At 40.8% G+C, this 17,073-nt stretch overlaps 2 long non-coding RNA genes across 2 annotated transcripts in view; one reads left to right on the top strand and one right to left on the bottom strand.

Moving 5' to 3' along the window:
• The window catches only part of LOC149123446 (uncharacterized), a 231,943-nt gene that overhangs the window by 26,140 nt on the left and 188,730 nt on the right, over window positions 1–17,073 (top strand). The gene's annotated exons all lie outside the window — the stretch shown is intronic.
• The window catches only part of LOC149123449 (uncharacterized), a 48,054-nt gene that overhangs the window by 6,299 nt on the left and 24,682 nt on the right, over window positions 1–17,073 (bottom strand). The window lies entirely within an intron of this gene.

The following is a 17,073-nucleotide window of genomic DNA, read 5'->3' as shown; positions in this document are numbered from 1 at the left end:
AAAATTACCCTTAAGAATTCCAAGTTCCAATCAAGATTGGAAGGTAGTTAGTTAATCCACATTTGTGTTGTCAACCTTTTAGACTGACTTGTCTCTTTTGCAAACAGAAGGGCATACTTTTATCTATGTATGCAGAACATCAACTCCATAATTTCCACATTTAACCCTGAATGCATTTTAATACCTCACTGACTCTTTCAAAAGAAAACTGGAATTTTTGTTCAACGTTTATTTTATTTTATTTTATTTTTTGATAGGCAGAGTTAGACAGTAAGAGAGAGAGAGAGAGAGAGAGAGAGAGAGAGAGAGAGAGAAAGGTCTTCCTTTTTCCATTGGTTCACCCCCCAAGTGGCCGCTACAGCCAGCATGCTGCGCGGATCAGAAGCCAGGAGCCAGGTGCTACCTCCTGGTCTCCCATGTAGATGCAGAGCCCAGGCACTTGGGCCATCCTCCACTGCACTCCCGGGCCACAGCAGAGAGCTGGACTGGAAGAGGAGCAACCAGGACAGAATCCGGTGCCCCAACCGGGACTAGAACCCGGGGTGCCGGCACAACAGGCGGAGGATTAGCCTAATGAGCTGAGGCACCAGCCGAAGAAAGACTTCCCTGACTGAGATGTTCAATGTTTAAAAAGCACTAAATTAAGAAAAATGGATATTGTAATATAAGCCATTAATACAATTTCTAGAAAGACACAGAATGGGAATTCTTTACAAAAGGATAAAAACTATTTACAAAAAAAAAAAAGAGTTCCCAAGACACAAACAAATCAGAACCCCTAAAACTAGCATTGTTGACCAGAGGAGTCCACATTAATGAAGAAATTTAACTATCTTTACAATGTTACAGACCCTGGAGACAGTCCACATTATTCTTAAAAATGGTTTGTTTAGTAAGTTAAGAACCACTGTTTCAGAATGCTAAAATCTCTAAGTAGAGAGAAGGGCATACACAATCATTCTTCCTTGTTCCAGAATGCCTGGAACAAGCAGACGGCAGTTGATTAAACAGCCAGTGAAAAAGTCCCTGTTTTTCTGAGTTTATTGAAACCTTTGCTCATAGACTTTTTATTCACATAAGGGAGGTAAAGTTCTCTTATTTGGGTAAGATTCACAGAATCACTATGAATAACAGCTTAGAGGCTTAAGGACACTGAGAACTGGTTCCATTACTAAAAGGAAGGAACCTAACACTTCTAAGAGGTTGGGACAGACTCAGTGAAACATAAAGACTCTAGTTGTAACAGCAAAGTTAATATGATCTTCACACTCAATAGCCCTACATTAAAAAAATTTTAATCAACTTTATGAATTTAGTGTTTCTACATCCTGCATAGTAAAATGGCTAATAATTATGAAAGTCCTTCTCAAAGTCATCTTTTTAACAGAAACTCAGGTGGCATTCCCCAAAAGACAGTAACAGAATTAGAGGCCACTATGGAGCTTGGGGGTCTTACACAGAAGCATCAACTCTGATGGCTTATTTTGGGCACATAAAGTCCAGAAACCTAAGAATCTTCCATGAATGAAGCAGATCCTTCTAGAAGGTGACAAACAGCTCATAATATATACTCTCTAAGGCCGGCGCCGCGGCTCACTAGGCTAATCCTCCGCCTAGCGGCGCCGGCACACCGGGTTCTAGTCCCGGTTGGGGCGCCGGATTCTGTCCCGGTTGCCCCTCTTCCAGGCCAGCCCTCTGCTGTGGCCAGGGAGTGCAGTGGAGGATGGCCCAGGTGCTTGGGCCCTGCACCCCATGGGAGACCAGGAAAAAGCACCTGGCTCCTGGCTCCTGCCATCGGATCAGCGCGGTGCGCCGGCCGCAGCGCGCCAGCCGCGGCGGCCATTGGAGGGTGAACCAACGGCAAAGGAAGACCTTTCTGTCTGTCTCTCTCTCTCACTATCCACTCTGCCTGTCCAAAAAATAAAAAATTAAAAAAAATATATACTCTCTAGTGTTTATAAAGCTCTCAACCTAAACACAATTCCATAGTAAATCTTAGTTTTGGGCCAACCTTCTCTACTCACTAAATTTAAACAAAAACTTTTAAACATTCAAGTTTCTTGTGATATGAGTAATCTATCTTCATTATTTTTAGAAAATTTATTTTTTATTTTCATGTACTTGAAAGAGGGTTGGGGGAAGCAAGCTCCCATCCACTGGCTCACTCCCCAAATGCCAGAATCACCCAAGCACTGCACTAGGCCAAAGCTAGAACTCCAACAGGTCTGCTAGATGGGTGGCAGGAGCCCAAGCACTTGGGCCATCATCCACTGCCTCCCAGTATGCATGAGCAGGAAGCAGGAAGGGGAGTACCCAGGACCTAGAGCAGCACTCTGATATGGGATGTGGAGTCTCAAACTGGGACTCACTGGCCAGTACCTGCACCTACTACCTTCATTATGAAAAAACTATGATCTGGGGAATGAACCAGCAGATAGAAGACCTACCTCCCACCCTCCTCTCTACTTCTGCCTCTTTGTAGCTCTGCCTTTCAAATAAATAAATAAATCTTCAAAAAAAAAAAAAAAGAGGGAGGAAAGCTCGGATGGCGGAATAGTGAGGGCGCGCACCGATAGTCCGGGAAAATTTAGTTTAATAAAAGGGGAGTTACGGTAGCCTCAGAAAAAAGAACCAGGAAAATATTGCAGAGGAAACTCTTCTGGATTGAGTGGCCGCGAATCGGAGGACCTACTGGGAGAACAAGGTCGCCCACCGCGCAGAAGCCGAGCCGCGGGACCAAGCCGCAGAAGCCGAGCCGCGGGACCAAGCTGCGCAAGCCGCAGGCTCTACGCACCAGTGCTCGAAGGGGAGTGCGTGCCACACAGACAACAGCGGGGAGACTTGGAACGTCCAGGGCTCCGAGTCCACACATCGGCGCTGGAAGGGGAGTGGACCTGCGTGGAGAGCGTGGGAGCCCACAGTTCGGGACACCAGTGGCAGACTCAACACATCAGCGCTGGTACGCGAGGTGAGCCGAACCTCAATAGCCCAAGACACCGGCAGGCAAGCGGAGAGAGGAGACTAGAGGGAACGAACCCCGGTGGGGGGGGAAGTTCACCAGGCTAACTGGAAGAGAGAGAGAGAGAAAAAAAAAAGGTGACTGGTACGGACGGGTTTCTCTCTCTCCGCTCACCTCTCAAGGGCGTGCAAGACAAAGAGCAGGCGCCATTTTGGACATACGTCATAAGCAGAGCGACCTCAGGCCTGCACCGGCCCTGAGCCTAGCAGAAAAACCTGACTCTGGGTGGGACAAATTAACAGGAGATTAGGACCTAGTAAATTTGTGGTGCTACTGAACTGAGACTGTGAAAAAAGAGACGGTGGGGGAGAGAACTCACGGAATTCACGTGAGCACTCTCCAGAGACGCTACAATTCCGTAACTTTGGCAACCCAGTGGGAGACTGAAGGAGAATTTGAGCCCACTCTGAGGGCCGAACAGATTCCCTGTGTGGTCCTTGGGAAAGAGCTTCTGATCTCTGGCTCCTGTGGGTATATCATTTGCCTGCTAACTACCTCCAACTTCATTCAGCTGTGCAGAATAACTTCCCTTTTGAATCAAAAAAAAAAAAAGACAGAGAGAGAGAGAGATTTACCACGCCTAACCTGGGAGTGTCACCTTTGGCACACCAAACAGAGCTCTCAGGCCACACCCATCTCAAGCCCTAAGGCTCCATCAAAAACAGATAGTCCACCTAATCTAGAGTCATAGTATAACAAGAAAAAGCACCACAGTGAAGAAACCAAATATCTCCAATATGACAAATAACAAACGCAAAAACCAAGGTAATAAAAACAAGGAAGTCACCATGAAGCCCTCAAATGAAAAAGACACCCCAATTCAAGATTATGAGGATGATGACATAGAAGAAATGCAAGAAGCAGATCTCAAAAAATTGATAAGAACATTAAGAAGTTCTCAAAAACAAATTCTGGAACTACAGAAATCCTTAATGGACAAGATAGAAAATCTCTCTCGTGAAAATGAAATATTAAGGAGGAATCAAAATGAAACGAAACAACTAGTACAACAGGAAACTGGGATAGTGACTGAAGTGAAGAATTCAATAGATCAAATGAAAAACACAATAGAGAGCCTTACAAACAGAATGGGAGAAGCAGAAGAGAGAATATCGGACTTAGAAGACAGAGAACAGGAAAGGATACAGTCAGACCAAAGAAAAGACGAGGAAATTAGGAATCTAAAACATATTGTCGGGAATCTTCAGGATACTATTAAAAAACCCAACATTCGGGTTCTAGGAGTTCCTGAAGGCATGGAGAGGGAGAAAGGATTAGAAGGCCTTTTTAGTGAGATATTAGCAGAAAATTTCTCAGGTTTGGAGAAGGACAGAGAAATCCTAGTACAGGAAGCCCACAGAACCCCTAATAAACATGACCAAAAGAGATCCTCACCACGACACGTAGTAATTAAACTCTCCACAGTGAAACATAAAGAAAAGATCCTAAAATGTGCAAGAGAGAAACGTCAGATTACTCTCAGAGGATCTCCAATCAGACTCACAGCTGACTTCTCATCAGAAACTCTACAAGCCAGGAGGGAATGGCGAGATATAGCCCAGGTACTAAGAGAGAACAACTGCCAGCCCAGAATATTATATCCTGCAAAGCTATCATTTGTGAATGAAGGTGAAATAAAGACTTTTCATAGCAAACAGAAATTGAAAGAATTTGTTGCCACTCGTCCAGCCCTGCAAAAGATGCTTAAAGAGACTTAGACCCCAATACAATACTACTGGGGGACTTCAATACTCCACTCTCAGAAATAGACAGATCAGGCGGAGCCAAGATGGCGGAATAGTGAGGGCGCGCACCAATAGTCCGGGAAAATTTAGTTTAATAAAAGGGGAGTTACGGTAGCCGCAGAAAAAAGAACCAGGAAAAAATTGCACGGGAATCGTGAATCGGAGGACCTACTGGGAGAACAAGGTCGCCCACCGCGTGGAAGCCAAGTCGTGGGACAGAGCCGCAGAAGCCCCGGGGTCTGCACGCCAGTGCTCAAAGGGGAGTGCATGCCACACAGACAACAGCGGGGAGACTTGGGACGCTCAGGGCTCCGAGTCCACACATCGGCGCTGGAAGGGAAGGTGAGCTCAATAACCCGAGACATTGGTGGGGAAACGGGGGTCAGAATCTAGAGGGGGGCCGGAAAGTGCAGCAAACTCACTACCGGAAAGAAGGAAAAAAAAAGCTTCGGGGTTTCTCTTCCCCCTAAACTTGCAAAGGTTACAAGGCTGCAAGGCTTGAAGAATTCCCAAGAGACAAAGAGCAGGCCTCCTCTCTGGATTTACATATCAATGGGGGAGAGCTAAGAAACTGAGTCACTACAATTCAGTAGCCTAGGAAACCCAGTGGGAGTCCAGAGGAGCCAAAGACTGGAAGCTAAATACCATCAATTCTGCACAGCGGTGCCCTGCGGTGTTACTTACCCCCTGAATAAATAAAATAAATAAATAAATAAAAAGAGAGAGATATACCACGCATAACCTGAGGGTGTACTTTTGCACACCCTTAACCAGGAAGAACCAGGCAGAGCTCTCAGGCCGCACCCATCTCAAGCCTCCAAGGCTCCTCCAACAGCAGGCAGTCCACTTAACACGGACACAGTATAAAAAAAAAAAACGCACAGTGACGCAAGAAGAATTAACTATGCCGAGTAACAAACACAGAAATAGAGGGAGCAAGATCAACGATGACACTATGATGCCTCCAAATAAGCAAAACACCCCAAGCCAAGAGTATGAAGATGATGAGATAGAAGAAATGCAAGATACGGATTTCAAAAAATTTATGATAAGAACATTTAGAAGTTTTCAAAAGCAAATCCTTGAACTACAGAAATCCTTAATGGACAAGATTGAAAATCTCTCTCGTGAGAACGAAATTTTAAGGAAGAGTCAAAATGAAACTCAGAAACTAGTAGAACAGGAAAGTGTTATAGTGAAGAGAAATCAAAATGAAATGAAGAGCTCAATAGATCAAATGACAAACACATTAGAAAGCCTTAAAAACAGAATGGGTGAAGCAGAAGAGAGAATATCGGACTTAGAAGATAGAGCACAGGAAAACATACAGTCAAACCAAAGAAAAGAAGAGGAAATTAGAAACCTAAAAAATATTGTTGGGAATCTACAGGATACTATTAAAAAAACCAACATTCGAGTTCTAGGAGTTCCTGAAGGCATGGAGAGAGAGAAAGGATTGGAAGGCCTTTTTAGTGAGATACTAGCAGAGAACTTTCCAGGTTTGGAGAAGGACAGAGATATCCTAGTACAGGAAGCTCATAGAACCCCCAATAAACATGACCAAAAGAGATCCTCACCACGACACGTGGTAATTAAACTTACCACAGTGAAACATAAAGAAAAGATCCTAAAATGTGCAAGAGAGAAACGTCAGATTACTCTCAGAGGATCTCCAATCAGACTCACAGCTGACTTCTCATCAGAAACCCTACAAGCTAGGAGGGAATGGCGAGACATAGCACAGGTGCTAAGAGAGAAAAATTGCCAGCCCAGAATATTATATCCTGCCAAGCTCTCATTTGTGAATGAAGGTGAAATAAAGACCTTTCATAGCAAACAGAAATTGAAAGACTTTGTGGCCACTCGTCCGGCCCTGCAAAAGATACTTAAAGATGTGCTACACTCAGAAACACAGAAACACGGCCATCAATATGAAAGAAGGGAAAGGAAGAACACCTACCAGTAAAAGAGCATGGGAAGCTCAAAGCATATACTAGAAAATATTTCCGGGAAAATGGCAGGGCAAAGTCACTACGTATCAATAGTCACATTGAACATTAATGGTCTGAATTCTTCAGTTAAAAGACACTGTTTGGCTAACTGGCTCACAGAACACAACCCAACTATTTGTTGCCTACAAGAAACACATCTCTCTAACAAAGAGGCATGCAGACTGAAAGTGAAAGGTTGGAAAAAGATATTCCATGCCAACAGAAACAAAAAAAAAGCAGGTGTAGCCATATTAATATCAGACAAAATAAACTTTAATACAAAAACTGTTAAGAGAGACAAAGAGGGACACTATATAATGATTAAGGGTTCAATTCAACAGGAAGATGTAACTATTATAAATGTATATGCAACTAACTACAGGGCACCGGTCTATTTAAAAGATATGTTAAGGGACTTAAAGGGAGATTTAGATTCCAATACAATAGTACTGGGGGACTTCAATACTCCACTCTCAGAAATAGACAGATCATCCAGACAGAAGATCAACAAGGAAACAGCAGATTTAATTGACACTATTGCCCAAATGGATCTAACAGATATCTACAGAACTTTCAACCCTACATCTACAGACTTCACATTCTTCTCAGCAGCGCATGGAACCTTCTCTAGGATTGATCACATACTAGGCCATAAAGCAAGTCTCAGCAAATTTAAAAGAATTAGAATCATACCATGCAGCTTCTCAGACCACAGCGGGATGAAGCTGGAAATTAGCAACTCAGGAAACCCCAGAAAGTATGCAAACACATGGAGACTGAACAACATGCTCCTGAATGAACACTGGGTCATTCAAGAAATCAAAAGAGAAATCAAAAACTTTCTGGAAGTAAATGAAGATAACAACACAACATATCAAAACTTATGGGATGCAGCAAAAGCAGTATTGAGAGGCAAATTTATAGCAATAGGTGCCTATACCAAGAAATTGGAAAGGTACCAAATAAATGAGCTTTCAGCGCACCTCAAGGACCTAGAAAAACTGCAGCAAACCAAACCCAAATCTAGTAGGAGAAGGGAAATAATTAAAACCAGAGAAGAAATTAACAGGATTGAATCCAAAAAAAATTACAAAAAATCAGCCAAGCGAGAAGCTGGTTTTTTGAAAAAATAAACAAAATTGATACCCCATTGGCCCAACTAACTAAAAAAAGAAGAGAAAAGACCCAAATCAATAAAATCAGAGATGAAAAAGGAAACGTAACAACAGACACCACAGAAATAAAAAGAATCATCAGAAATTACTACAAGGACTTGTATGCCAGCAAACAGGGAAACCTATCAGAAATGGATAGATTCCTGGACACATGCAATCTACCAAAATTGAACCATGAAGACATCGAAAACCTAAATAGACCCATAACTGAAACAGAAATTGAAACAGTAATAAAGGCCCTCCCAACAAAGAAAAGCCCAGGACCAGATGGATTCACTGCTGAATTCTACCAGACATTTAAAGAAGAACTGATTCCATTTCTTCTCAAACTATTCAGAACAATCGAAAAAGAGGGAATCCTCCCAAATTCTTTCTATGAAGCCAGCATCACCTTAATCCCTAAGCCAGAGAAAGATGCAGCACTGAAAGAAAATTATAGACCAATATCCCTGATGAACACAGACGCAAAAATCCTCAATAAAATTCTGGCCAATAGAATACAACAACACATCAGGAAAATCATCCACCCAGACCAAGTGGGATTCATCCCTGGTGTGCAGGGATGGTTCAACATTCGCAAATCAATCAATGTGATTCACCACATTAACAGACTGCAGAAGAAAAACCATATGATTATCTCAATTGATGCAGAGAAAGCATTTGATAAAATTCAACACCCTTTCATGATGAAAACTCTAAGCAAATTGGGTATAGAAGGAACATTCCTCAATATAATCAAAGCAATTTATGAAAAACCCACAGCCAGCATCCTATTGAATGGGGAAAAGTTGGAAGCATTTCCACTGAAATCTGGCACCAGGCAGGGATGCCCACTCTCACCACTGCTATTTAACATAGTTCTGGAAGTTTTAGCCAGAGCCATCAGACAAGAAAAAGAAATCAAAGGAATAAAAATCAAGAAGGAAGAAGTCAAACTATCCCTCTTTGCAGACGATATGATTCTGTACTTAGAGGATCCAAAGAACTCTACTAAGAGACTATTGGAACTCATAGAGGAGTTTGGCAAAGTGGCAGGATATAAAATCAATGCACAAAAATCAACAGCCTTTGTATACACAAGCAATGCCATGACTGAGAAAGAACTGCTAAGATCACTCCCATTCACAATAGCTACAAAAACAATCAAATACCTTGGAATAAACTTAACCAAGGACGTTAAAGATCTCTATGATGAAAATTACAAAACCTTAAAGAAAGAAATAGAAGAGGATACCAAAAAATGGAAAAATCTTCCATGCTCATGGATTGGAAGAATCAACATCATCAAAATGTCCATTCTCCCAAAAGCAATTTATAGATTCAATGCAATCCCAATCAAGATACCAAAGACATTCTTCGCAGATCTAGAAAAAATGATGCTGAAATTCATATGGAGGCACAAGAGACCTCGAATAGCTAAAGCAATCTTGTACAACAAAAACAAAGCCGGAGGCATCACAATACCAGATTTCAGGACATACTACAGGGCAGTTGTAATCAAAACAGCATGGTACTGGTACAGAAACAGATGGATAGACCAATGGAACAGAATTGAAACACCAGAAATCAACCCAAACATCTACAGCCAACTTATATTTGATCAAGGATCTAAAACCAATTCCTGGAGCAAGGACAGTCTATTCAATAAATGGTGCTGGGAAAACTGGATTTCCATGTGCAGAAGCATGAAGCAAGACCCCTACCTTACACCTTACACAAAAATCCACTCAACGTGGATTAAAGACCTAAATCTACGTCCTGACACCATCAAGTTATTAGAGAACATTGGAGAAACCCTTCAAGATATTGGCACAGGCAAAGAATTTCTGGAAAAGACCCGGGAGGCACAGGCAGTCAAAGCCAAAATCAACTATTGGGATTGCATCAAATTGAGAAGTTTCTGTACTGCAAAAGAAACAGTCAGGAGAGTGAAGAGACAACCGACAGAATGGGAAAAAATATTTGCAAACTATGCAACAGATAAAGGGTTAATAACCAGAATCTACAAAGAGATCAAGAAACTCCACAAAAACAAAACCAACAACCCACTTAAGAGATGGGCCAAGGACCTCAATAGACATTTTTCAAAAGAGGAAATCCAAATGGCCAACAGGCACATGAAAAAATGTTCAAGGTCACTAGCAATCAGGGAAATGCAAATCAAAAGCACAATGAGGTTTCACCTCACCCCGGTTAGAATGGCTCACATACAGAAATCTACCAACAACAGATGCTGGCGAGGATGTGGGGAAAAAGGGACACTAACCCACTGTTGGTGGGAATGCAAACTGGTCAAGCCACTATGGAAATCAGTCTGGAGATTCCTCAGAAACCTGAATATAACCCTACCGTTCGACCCAGCCATCCCACTCCTTGGAATTTACCCAAAGGAATTTAAATTGATAAACAAAAAAGCGGTCTGCAGCCTAATGTTTATTGCAGCACAATTCACAATAGCCAAGACCTGGAACCAACACAAATGCCCATCAACGGTAGACTGGATAAAGAAATTATGGGATATGTATTCTTTAGAGTACTATACCGCAGTAAGAAACAATGAAATCCAGTCATTTGCAACAAAATGGAGGAATCTGGAACACATCATGCTGAGTGAAGTAAGCCAGTCCCAAAGGGACAAATACCATATGTTCTCCCTGATCGATGACAACTGACTGAACACCAAAAAGGAAACCTCCTGAAGTGAAATGGACACTATGAGAAATGGTGACTTGATCAGCATAGCTCTGACTGCTAATGGACAACTTAATACATTATCCCTCATAGTATTTTTTTTGTCTGTTCTACTTAATATGACTGGTTTAATTCTGTAATTAATACACAGTTATTCTTAAGTGTTGAAAATTAACTGAAATGTGATCCCTGTTAAACATAAGAGTGGGAATAAGAGAGGGAAGAGATGTATAATTTGGGGCATGCTCGGGCTGACTTGCCCCAATTGGTAGAGTTGGAAACATACCAGGGGATTCCAATTCAATCCCATCAAGGTGGCATGTGCCAATGCCATCTCACTAGTCCAAGTGATCAATTTCAGTTCACAATTGATCATAATGAAAGGACTAAGAGTCAAAGGGAGCACATAAACAAGTCTAGTATCTGCTAACACCAACCGATAGAATAAATAAAGGGGAGAGTGATCCAACATGGGAAGTGAGATACTCAGCAGACTCATAGAATGGCAGATGTCCTAAATAGCACTCTGGCCTCAGAATCAGCCCTAAAGGCACTCGGATCTGGCTGAAAAGCCCATGAGAGTATTTCAGGCATGGAAAGCCAAGACACTCTGGCAAAAAGATCTCTGTGAGTGAGATCCCAGTGGAAAGAACAGGTCTTCAAAGAGGGAGGTGCCTTTCTCTGAAGGGAGGAGAGAACCTCCACTTTGACTATGACCGTGTCTAAACAAGATAAGAGTCGGAGAACTCAAGGGGCTTCCATAGCCTTGGAAACTCATAACTGGTGCATAGGGAGATTACTGATGCCATAAACAGGAGTGTCAATTTGTAAAGTCAACAACAGGAGTCACTGTGCACTTACTCCTCATGTAGGATCTCTGTCCTTAACGTGCTGTACACTGAGGCTTAATGCTATAACGAGTACTCAAACAGTATATTTCACTTTGTGTTTCTATGGGGGTGCAAACGATTGAAATCTTTACTTAATGTACACTAAACTGATATTCTGTAAAAAAAAAAAGAAAAGAAATTATCAATTCCCAACTTGACTCTCACTGGGATTAAACATGACAATAGGTCTGATCTGATTTCATCATCATTTAAAAAAAATCATCTATTATTTTTCACTTTATGTTTCTGTGTGGGAGCAAACTGTTGAAACACTTACTTAAGGTATACTAAGCTGATCTTCTGTATATTAAGATAATCGAAAATGAATCTTGATGTGAACGGAAGGGGAGAGGGAGTGGGAAAGGGGAGGGTTGTGGGAGGGAGGGACGGTATGGGGGGGGGAAGCCATTGCAACACATGAGTCGTACTTTGGAAATTTATATTCATTAAATAAAAGATAAAAAAAAAGAAATAGACAGATCAATAGGGCAGAAGATCAACAAGGATACAGTAGATTTAAACGACACTATAGCCCAAATGGATCTAACAGATATATACAGAACTTTCAATCCTACAGCTAAAGATTTTACATTCTTCTCAGCAGTACATGGAACCTTCTCTAGGATTGACCACATACTAGGCCATAAAGCAAGTCTCAGCAAATTCAAAAGAATTAGAATCATACCATGCAGCTTCTCAGACCATAAAGGAATGAAGTTGGAAATTAGCAACTCAGGAATCCCTAGAGCATACGCAAACACATGGAGATTGAACAACATGCTACTGAATGAACAATGGGTCATAGAAGAAATCAAAAGAGAAATCAAAAACTTTCTGGAAGTAAATGAGGATAACAGCACAACATACCAAAACTTATGGGACACAGCAAAAGCAGTGTTAAGAGGAAAGTTTATATCAATAGGTGCCTACATCAAGAAATTGGAAAGGCACCAAATAGATGAGCTTTCAATTCACCTCAAGGATCTAGAAAACCTACAGGAAACCAGACCCAAATCTAGTAGGAGAAGGGAAATAATTAAAATCAACAGGATTGAATCAAGAAAAACATTACAAAAAAATCAGCCAAACGAGGAGCTGGTTTTTTGAAAAAATAAACAAAATTGACACCCCACTGGCCCAACTAACTAAAAAAAGAAGAGAAAAGACCCAAATCAATAAAATCAGAGATGAAAAAGGAAACGTAACAACAGACACCACAGAAATAAAAAGAATCATCAGAAATTACTACAAGGACTTGTATGCCAGCAAACAGGGAAACCTATCAGAAATGGATAGATTCCTGGACACATGCAACCTACCAAAATTGAACCATGAAGACATCGAAAACCTAAACAGACCCATAACTGAGACAGAAATTGTAACAGTAATAAAGGCCCTCCCAACAAAGAAAAGCCCAGGACCAGATGGATTCACTGCTGAATTCTACCAGACATTTAAAGAAGAACTAACTCCAATTCTTCTCAAACTATTCAGAACAATCGAAGAAGAGGGAATCCTCCCAAATTCTTTCTATGAAGCCAGCATCACCTTAAATCCTAAGCCGGAAAAAGATGCAGCACTGAAAGAGAATTACAGACCAATATCCCTGATGAACATAGATGCAAAAATCCTCAATAAAATTCTCGCCAATAGAATGCAACAACACATCAGAACGATCATCCACCCAGACCAAGTGGGATTTATCCCTGGTATGCAGGGATGGTTTAATGTGCGCAAGACAATCAATGTGATACACCACATTAACAGACTGCAGAAGAAAAACCATATGATTATCTCAATAGATGCCGAGAAAGCATTTGATAAAATACAACACCCGTTCATGATGAAAAATCTAAGCAAACTGGGTTTGGAAGGAACATTCCTCAATACAATCAAAGCAATCTATGAAAAACCCACAGCCAACATCCTATTGAATGGGGAAAAGTTGGAAGCATTTCCACTGAAATCTGGCACCAGGCAGGGATGCCCACTCTCACCACTGCTATTTAACATAGTTCTGGAAGTTTTAGCCAGAGCCATCAGACAAGAAAAAGAAATCAAAGGAATAAAAATCAAGAAGGAAAAAGTCAAACTATCCCTCTTTGCAGATGATATGATTCTTTATTTAGGGGACCCAAAGAACTCTACTAAGAGACTATTGGAACTCATAGAAGAGTTTGGCAAAGTGGCAGGATATAAAATCAATGCACAAAAATCAATAGCCTTTGTATACACAGACAATGCCATGGCTGAGGAAGAACTTCTAAGATCAATCCCATTCACAATAGCTACAAAAAACAATCAGATACCTTGGAATAAACTTAACAAAGGACGTTAAAGATCTCTATGATGAAAATTACAAAACCTTAAAGAAAGAAATAGAAGAGGATACCAAGAAATGGAAAAATCTTCCATGCTCATGGATTGGAAGAATCAATATCATCAAAATGTCCATTCTCCCAAAAGCAACTTATAAATTCAATGCAATACCAATCAAGATACCGAAGACCTTCTTCTCAGATCTGGAAAAATTGGTGCTGAAATTTATATGGAGGCACAAGAGACCTCGAATAGCTAAAGCAATCTTGTACAACAAAAACAAAGCCGGAGGCATCACAATACCAGATTTCAGGACATACTACAGGGCAGTTGTAATCAAAACAGCATGGTACTGGTACAGAAACAGATGGATAGACCAATGGAACAGAATTGAAACACCAGAAATCAACCCAAACATCTACAGCCAACTTATATTTGATCAAGGATCTAAAACCAATTCCTGGAGCAAGGACAGTCTATTCAATAAATGGTGCTGGGAAAACTGGATTTCCACGTGCAGAAGCATGAAGCAAGACCCCTACCTTACGCCTTACACAGAAAAACACTCAACATGGATTAAAGACCTAAATCTACGACCTGACACCATCAAGTTACTAGAGAACATTGGAGAAACCCTTCAAGATATTGGCACAGGCAAAGAATTTCTGGAAAAGACCCGGGAGGCACAGGCACTCAAAGCCAAAATTAACTATTGGGATTGCATCAAATTGAGAAGTTTCTGTACTGCAAAAGAAACAGTCAGGAGAGTGAAGAGACAACCGACAGAATGGGAAAAAATATTTGCAAACTATGCAACAGATAAAGGGTTAATAACCAGAATCTACAAAGAGATCAAGAAACTCCACAAAAACAAAACCAACAACCCACTTAAGAGATGGGCCAAGGACCTCAATAGACATTTTTCAAAAGAGGAAATCCAAATGGCCAACAGGCACATGAAAAAATGTTCAAGGTCATTAGCAATCAGGGAAATGCAAATCAAAACCACAATGAGGTTTCACTTGACCCCGTTTAGAATGGCTCACATTCAGAAATCTACAAACAACAGATGCTGGCGAGGATGTGGGGGAAAAGGGACACTAACCCACTGTTGGTGGGAATGCAAACTGGTCAAGCCACTATGGAAGTCAGTCTGGAGATTCCTCAGAAACCTGAAGATAACCCTACCGTTCAACCCAGCCATCCCACTCCTTGGAATTTACCCAAAGGAATTTAAATTGGCAAACACAAAAGCTGTCTGCAGCCTAATGTTTATTGCAGCTCAATTCACAATAGCTAAGACCTGGAACCAACCTAAATGCCCATCAACGGTAGACTGGATAAAGAAATTATGGGATATGTACTCTTTAGAATACTATACCGCAGTAAGAAACAACGAAATCCAGTCATTTGCAACAAAATGGAGGAATCTGGAACACATCATGCTGAGTGAAGTAAGCCAGTCCCAAAGGGACAAATACCATATGTTCTACCTGATCGGTGACAACTGACTGAACACCAAAAAGGAAACCTCCTGAAGTGAAATGGACACTATGGGAAATGGTGACTTGATCAGCATAGCCCTGACTGTTAATGAACAACTTAATACATTATGCCTCTTAGCAGTTTTTTTGTCTGTTCTACTTAATATGACTGGTTTAATTCTGTAATTAATACACAGTTATTCTTAAGTGTTAAAAATTAACTGAAATGTTTTCCCTGTTAAACATAAGAGTGGGAATAAGAGAGGGAAGAGAAGTATAATTTGGGACATGCTCAAGCTGACTTGCCCCAAATGGTAGAGTTAGAAACATACCAGGGGACTCCAATTCAATCCCATCAAGGTGGCATGTACCAATGCCATCTCACTAGTCCAAGTGATCAATTTCAGTTCACAATTGATCATAATGAAAGGACTAAGAGTCAAAGGGAGCACATAAACAAGTCTAGTCCCTGCTAATACTAACCGATAGAATAAATAAAGGGGAGAGTGATCCAACATGGGAAGTGAGATACTCAGCAGACTCATAGAATGGCAGATGTCCTAAATAGCACTCTGGCCTCAGAATCAGCCCTAAAGGCATTTGGATCTCGCTGAAAAGCCCATGAGAGTATTTCAGGCATGGAAAGCCAAGACACTCTGGCAAAAGATCTCTGCAAGTGAGATCCCAGTGGAAAGAACAGGTCTTCAAAGAAGGAGGTACCTTTCTCTGAAGGGAGGAGAGAACCTCCACTTTGACTATGACCTTGTCTAAACAAGTTAAGAGTCGGAGAACTCAGAGGGCTTCCATAGCCTTGGAAACTCATGACTGGAGCATAGGGAGACTACTGATGCCATAGACAGGAGTGTCAATTGGTAAAGTCAACAACAGGAGTCACTGTGCACTTACTCCTCATGTAGGATCTCTGTCCTTAATGTGCTGTACATTGAGATTTAATGCTATAACGAGTACTCAAACAATATATTTCACTTTGTGTTTCTATGGGGGTGCAAACTGTTGAAATCTTTACTTAATGTATACTAAACTGATCCTCTGTAAAAAAAAAAAAATTAGCAACTCCCAACTTGACTCTCACTGGGATTAAACATGACAATAGGTCTGATCTGATTTTATCATCATTTAAAAAAAATCATCTATTATTTTTCACTTTATGTTTCTGTGTGTGAGTGTAAACTGTTGAAATCCTTACTTAAGGTATACTAAGCTGATCTTCTGTATATTAAGATAATCGAAAATGAATCTTGATGTGAATGGAAGGGGAGAGGGAGTGGGAAAGGGGAGGGTAGTGGGTGGGAGGGACAGTATGTGGGGGAAGCCATTTTAATGCATAAATCGTACTTTGGAAATTTATATTCATTAAATAAAAGTTAAAAAAAAACTATCAGAACTCCTAACACAGAAACCTCAGCCACTATTGTGGCATAGTTTTTTTTTTCTATTAATATACTTGTATGAGTACATGCTATATAAAATTGTGATAATAAGTTCTGTATGTGGTTTACATCACTTTGCATAATATTATACTTGGAGTATTTCTCCTGTTATTATGTCCTTTAAAACAACAATTTTAATGGCTTCAGAATATCCTTTCTTCTGAACATTCTAGAATTTATGTCATATTATCTAGAATTTAGATTTTTAGGGGCTACTTTACTTTAGACAATGTTAAACATTGTACCTATGCATTTTTTGCTCATACCTGATTATTAGAATGTTTACAGTCAAAGGGTATGAGCATACT

Source organism: Oryctolagus cuniculus, chromosome 11, assembly GCF_051225735.1.
Source record: "Oryctolagus cuniculus isolate XC-2025 breed Fujian yellow rabbit chromosome 11, ASM5122573v1, whole genome shotgun sequence".
NCBI lineage: Eukaryota > Metazoa > Chordata > Mammalia > Lagomorpha > Leporidae > Oryctolagus > Oryctolagus cuniculus.
This window is presented reverse-complemented; position numbering and strand designations above follow the sequence as displayed.